General features: G+C 52.7%; 1 protein-coding gene across 1 annotated transcript in view; it reads right to left on the bottom strand.

Annotated features, from left to right (window-relative positions):
* The window catches only part of IGFBP2 (insulin like growth factor binding protein 2), a gene marked incomplete at its 5' end in the record, with an annotated part of 68,769 nt that overhangs the window by 43,163 nt on the left and 19,293 nt on the right, over positions 1-6,313 (bottom strand). The window lies entirely within an intron of this gene.

Genomic DNA, 6,313 nt, shown 5'->3' with positions numbered 1-6,313 from the left:
TGATGGAGACAACAGAAGGATAAAAACTACACCCAAATTAGCAGCTGGTGCTTGTGCCCGGATGGTGAGGATGCTCAGCTGCTTCAGCCGAGATTGTCTCCAGCTGGAAAGGGGTGAGAGCAGCTTCCCTGGTGGGGTCTCTATTTCTGGAACTCCCGCTGCCGTTTTAAAGCCGCCCTCAGGGACAGCTGTCCTATGGCAGCCCGTTCCACAACCAGTCACCTGCAGCACCAGCGAGGTTACACCAAGCAGAAGTTTCATCTGCTGAGGTCCCTATCACACTTCTGCTTTAACAAACAGCAAAGGGGCTCCTTCCAAAGGGACTCACGGAAAGGCAGCGTGCTTCAGCGCACGGGGCTACCTCTCGGCAAGCTGCTGCAGAGCTCTTCTGGACCACTCGCTGCAGGGAGACCAGGAATTGAACTCGATGATCCCTGTGGGTCCCTTCCAACTCAGGATATTCGACGATTCTGTATATTCGATGACTCTCCTCAGCCACACAAGGCGGCAGGGACAGCTCACGCCAGAACACCACCACCTCCAGCCCCACTGCAGTTGCATATGCCCACCTCAATTTAACCAGGTAGCACGCTGAGAAACCCAACCTGAGCTAACTCCAGCTTGAGGATGCTTAAACCAGATCCAAAGCGTGACGGGACGGTGACCCGCTCTGGTCTCGCCCCTGCTATATCTACAGTGTCCAAAACATTTTGGAGGCAGAGGGCGGGAGGGACGACTCGGCTCCAGCAGATTTCAGGCTGGATCGAGTATCGTATTGCCCGCACCGCTGTAACGCGACGCCGGCGTAGGGCAGCCCGCCAGCATAAACACCGTATCGGGTGCTCTGGCTGCGCCGACAGCAATGCAACCGTGTCCTGGGGCCGGATCCAGCCCCGGCAGACACGTGCATCCCCGGTGCCGATGGCCACAGAGACGCAGCTCAGGTCTGCCCGCGGCAGTGGGCGCGGGGCAGGCAGCGGAGCAAGACCCATAGAGGAGATCTGCGTGGCTGGCGAGTGCCTGAGCTCCTGGGAACGGCCCTTTTACTGGGCTCCAGATGCTGTGGAGTGATTGCTTATATGAAGGCGGGGGAGGCCTCTTTACTGTTTCTCATTTCCTCCTTTTTTTTTGCTTTTTTTTCTCCCTCCCCCCCCCCCCTCTGATTTCCTGGTTTTGTTCAGAAGCACAAGAGAGTCATTCATCATTTTTCTTCGAGCACAAGGAGCGCTCTCACCTCCCCCTCACCCCGAAATCCCTCCCCACCAGAACAGGGCAGGCGTTCGCCGGCCAAAAAGGCTCGCAGCAGGGAAGGCAAAGCTCCCCGGTTCCTCCAAAGAGCTCGGCACAAAGGGCCACTTTCTCAGCCGGGTTCAGTGGGTGCCAGCCCCGAAAGGGTGAAGGCCAAAACTCAACGACAGCAGAAACGCTAGGTCAGAAAACGGATATCGGCAGCAGAGGAAAGCAATTTGCACCGGTTTGAATTACAGGCGATGCAAAGCAGAGGGTAATTTGCATGCTGAGGAGACAGACAGTGCCCCAGGTAACAGGAATAAAGAGCGAGGAGATGCAGGGCCGCTGCCTCGGCAGCCCTCCTGCCAACCCAAACCGGGGCAGTTCCTGTGCAGGGTTGCCCCCCAGCCTCTGGAAGGGGATGGGCAGAGGTGCAAGAGCAGCCCGGGTGCAGGATTTGCACGTGGCGCCAAGCCACCCGCCCCAGCTTTGGGATGGGCTTTCAGGAATCCCTCATTTAGTTGGTAGGAGGGAGAGAAAAGAGATGACTACAGGCGTATCCATCCGGAGGGGCAACAACAGCCCCAGGAAAACCTTCTCACACAGCTTGAACGTGACGTTCAAGTCCCACTGGTGTTCACCATCATGCTGCCCTCTCCATAGCTTTTGATGGCCTTCTCCTTGCCCTGCTCTTGGAGGGGGAGAGCCAGGACTAAAACATCTCATCTCAGTACAGCTGCAACAAAAGGAGACGCTCTCTCCAAATGCAAGTTGAAAAAAAATCAAGGTAGTTAAAATGCTTGCACACATTTTTATAAAGCAACTCTTGAGTTTGCACAGAAACCAGGACTGTGCAAATATGTGGCATCTGTATGGGGTCTTTTGGCTTGGCTGATGACCTGGAAGAAAGAAAAGTGGAAATAAAACTGGACATACAGAAAACATTCTGGGCTTTTGTTTTGTTTGGTAGGTCAAAAAGGTCTGCTTAAGGTCAAACACGAGGCTTCTTTTTGGTGTTTTCAGAAGGAAAAGAAATAGAAGACCATGGTCAGTAACAGGGCTGGCGGGATGGAGGGAGCCTAAGTACCAGCAGTTCCACCGAGGAGGTACACTTGTGGCACAATTTCAGCAAAAACTGGAGAAACAATACAAATACAAGCTACCAAATAGCTACAGCATTCGGGTGCATGGTCTGGAGACTGGATTTGGTGGACTTCCATGACCTCAAGTATCATCATTTGGAAAGACCACAGAGTTTGAATGGGGGACCTAAGACAGGGGGCGTTTACATCTCGGGCAAAGGAAAAGCTGGTGGTTGGCTATTTAGGGCCGTTTTTGAAAGTATGGAGGATCTTCCCTTTCTTTAAAAATGCTCAGATGGGAGCTCTTTTTTTTTTTTTTTTTTTTTTTTTTGCTTCTGGTCTCCCTCGACATCTTTGCAAGCTTTTAATGTTCCTTTGGGCTCCCAAAGAGTAACCTCAATATCTCAAAGTTACTTGAATAAAAACTGAGATTTAGCTTATTTTTCTAGCTTTGTGGTTTTTTGTGGGTTTTTTTGTTTTTTTTTTTTTCTTTTATGTCAGCCAAACTAAAATGATCAGCCCCAGCCACCACACACCAAGGCAGGACCCAACGCATGGACCCCACCACACTGCAGACCCGGAGCTGTCGCCTCCCCAGCTCCCAAGCGTGCGGCCGCAGCTCTCTGCTCCCAACCCTCCCACCCTGCCGGGACGGACCCTGCCGGCTGCTCTCTGTGCTCTCTGCAGGTCTGAGCAGGTCTCCACCGAGCCAGACGGGTCCAAATGAGCCTGCCAGCACCTGGGTGAAAATATGCAAAGTGAACCCGAGAGTGGGCGCAGGGGGAGAACGTGAGGCTGGCAGAAACACAGAGAGAGGAAGAGAGCACAGTACTTTATAGCAGAAAGAAAATAAACTTGCTGACCAAAAAAAGATGCAATGGGAAGAATGTACAAGGCTGTAGGGACAAAAACAGCAGCTAACAACGAAGGCAAGGGGGGATTGGGGTGAACACGTTGATCAGCATGGTATAACGGTGTGTTTCTCTCTCAGCACCAAGGAGATCCCCGAGGGCCCCCAGAAGCCTTCTGCAAACAGGGACCAAGTTTTTGGCTCACCCACCAGGCTCTCAACCCAGAGAAGACCAGGTTTCTGCTGTTGGAAAGATCATCAAAATAAATTCCAAAAAATCCCCGGGGATTTTGCATTGGAGGTTTTCGGAGGTTTCTTCACCCCGGCATGTTCAAACTAGGCAGCACATGCCATGTGTGGCACCACCGTGGTTTCTGTAGTGTTCAGCAGCGGAGCACCTCGCAGGCTGTTTTAGTCTAAGAAATGCAGATGCAGAAGGGATGAGAGCAGCCCAAAACTGAGACGAGCTCCAAAACGAGGCCGCCGTACCCTATTCCAGCTACAGCCCTGCACTAGGGCCAGCAAAAGCCCTGCACGTTTTTTTTTCAGAAAGAAGCCAGGCAGTGAAAAGCCCGCAGCGGGAGCATTTTCCTTTCAGGCTGACCCGAGCCGTCCTGCATACCCGCAGCGAGGGCACGGCCACGGGCAGCCAGCTCGCCCGCTCCAGGAGGGGAAAGGGGAAGTTAATTTTCGCCGTCAGAAGAAAATAGGGAGTTCTGTTCCGACGGCAGGAACGTAGCCGTGACATTTAGTCACTTGCTATTTCTGCTTCCCGGGTACATCCCCCTACACAGGAGAGACAGGAGTCCTCCAGGCGGCCCCACAAAATGCGTTTGCCCAAACTTCGGTGTCTAAACCCGCACCGAGGTCCCTGCGTGAGGGCAGGGTTTTGGGGGGAGATCAGGCTCCTCAGCTCGGTGCCCGGGCAAAGCAGGCTGCCTCTGAACAGATGCATGGAAAAAGGGCGAACCTGCAGCTCTGGCCTAGGGCTGCCCGGGGTCTGACTCACCAGCCCAAAACAGCAAACCCAGCCACGCCACAAGCCGGGGCACGACAGCAGCACCGCACCGCATTAGTGCAGGTTCAGCAATGAGGAGACCAATGCTCCCCTGCTCTGAAGTGCAGCCGTTCACCACCGCCGCCATGGGAAAACCCGCATTTGCTCCATTTTTGGCTGCGACAGCCCGTGATCCTACTGCGCATGCTATCGTGGCAATGCTCTTGCAACAAAACCAGCACCCCCAGCCCAAATTCCAGCTCTCCGATCAGGACACCACCTCGTCCCTGATGTCCCCATCCCTCTTGCCCTGCCTGGAGGCACAGGCTGTGGCTGTTTGCCCTCCAGGCACCGTGCATGCCTGCAGGGTTGGAGAGAAAAAGGGTGCAACCGGCTCGAGGTAACTCCCGTGCAGGGCAAACTGCAAGCTCCGAGCCTTGCACAACAAGCCCAGGTCCCGGCGTCAGGCGGCCAGCCCAGCCCAACCCAGCCCTGCCCCGCTCCTGCTGCTGACACTGCTCAGCCCACGGCTGCAGGGATTTTCAAGGCACAGCCCAGTCTGCTGCCCGCTCACAGGGACGCCTTCCTCGCCCCCGCCGCTTTCCGCCATGCAGATCATTAACGGCTTTTTCATGGAGAAATCTGGGGAATTCCTCCCATTAAAAATATCTCCTAAATCTGATGGCACCCACAGTGGACTGCTTCGAGAGAAAAGCTGCAAGAGCTCACTGCAGAAAATATAATTTTTTATGGCAGTGGACAGTCCAGAGTGGATTGTAAATACTCCCACAGGAGCATTCACACACTCAACACATAGCTCAATGTCAGACATGAACATGGGTAGTGATGACGGGACACAAGCAAGACGCATAATTCAGCTGCCTAAAATGCAGCCTCATCATGGGATGCCATGAACGGGTTATGCATTCAGGCAACTATCCCCACATGGGCAGGGAAAAAAAAAAAAAAGAAAAGAACTGGGGAAAAAAAAGGGGGAAAAAAAAAGTCAGAGTCAGTTAAATATTTATAGGGGGCCTCTGCATTTCAGAGGGAAACAGATTTTATGTCAGCTGGAAGATTTTGGCTCTGCCTGGGCAGATCACCGCCAGGGGAAAGGACACCTCCTGGATGGGACCTCCCTTCTCACCGCGGCTGCTGCTCCCAGACACACGAAGCGATGAGAGATGACAGCAGGTAGCAAACTGGATTTGTAAGAGCAACTCCAGATTGGTCTTATGCATGGAGATCTTCCTACCCAACGCCTCAAGACACAGCAGTCACGTACACGGCTGAGGGTTGGCTCGCTTCCCCAGCGCTTGAAGCCCCGCTGCTGGAAGTCAGGAGGGTAACTCAAGGCAAGGCTCACCCCATACTCACCCTTTCCATGAATTCCCAATTTACTGGCCACCACCTAAGGCAGGATTATGGGTCTGATGGACTTTTGGCCAGCCTGGTCTGCTGCCAGGTCATATCCGCACTGCCCAAACATTTTCAGCACGGTCTGAATTCGCAAAGGTCTGTTTCAGGACACGAAGGGCCAGCCCAATGGCCAGGGGTTAAGGTAACAAATCCTTGAAATCAGACTGATAAAAAGACAGAATAAACACAAAACAGAGGTAAGCAATGACTGAAATCAATAACAATCATTACTAGAAAGTCGGAAGCTGTCCAACCAGCTGAGATTAGAAGAAAGCTCTCTGCATTATCATTTTTTTACTCTTTTCTAACAGGCAAATTTTGTTAAAGCTGAAAGATTTGTGATTAACCCGTTGTCAGCTCAGCTGGCCTTAGTCCCTGTAGGATGAGAGTTGTAGTTCCCAAGAGGCCTGAGCACAAACCAAGCCACTTTCTGTGCGGTGGGACCTGCCGGAACCTGATCACCTCCCTGGTCAGTTTTGCCATGTTCAGCTCCAAAACAGGAGAAAAAAAAGCAAGCAAGTCAAGCCCCGGTCCACAAAGGTGGAGCTGCTCAGCTCCACCTTTAGATTCAAATGGAGAACCCCCTGTCCATACACAAGTATCTGAAGCAATATTCATAAAGCAAACACTGGAATGACCGGCAAGCAGGGCTCACTTTGCACACCTGCCCCTTACCAACAGGCAAATCTCAGGACATCAGTGCTTCTAAAAATGAGATTCAAATAAAACTGAGCA

Source organism: Anser brachyrhynchus (genome assembly GCF_964034855.1).
Source record: "Anser brachyrhynchus genome assembly, chromosome: 7".
NCBI lineage: Eukaryota > Metazoa > Chordata > Aves > Anseriformes > Anatidae > Anser > Anser brachyrhynchus.
Note: the sequence above shows the minus strand (reverse complement) of the source record. Positions and strands in the feature narration are given on the sequence as shown.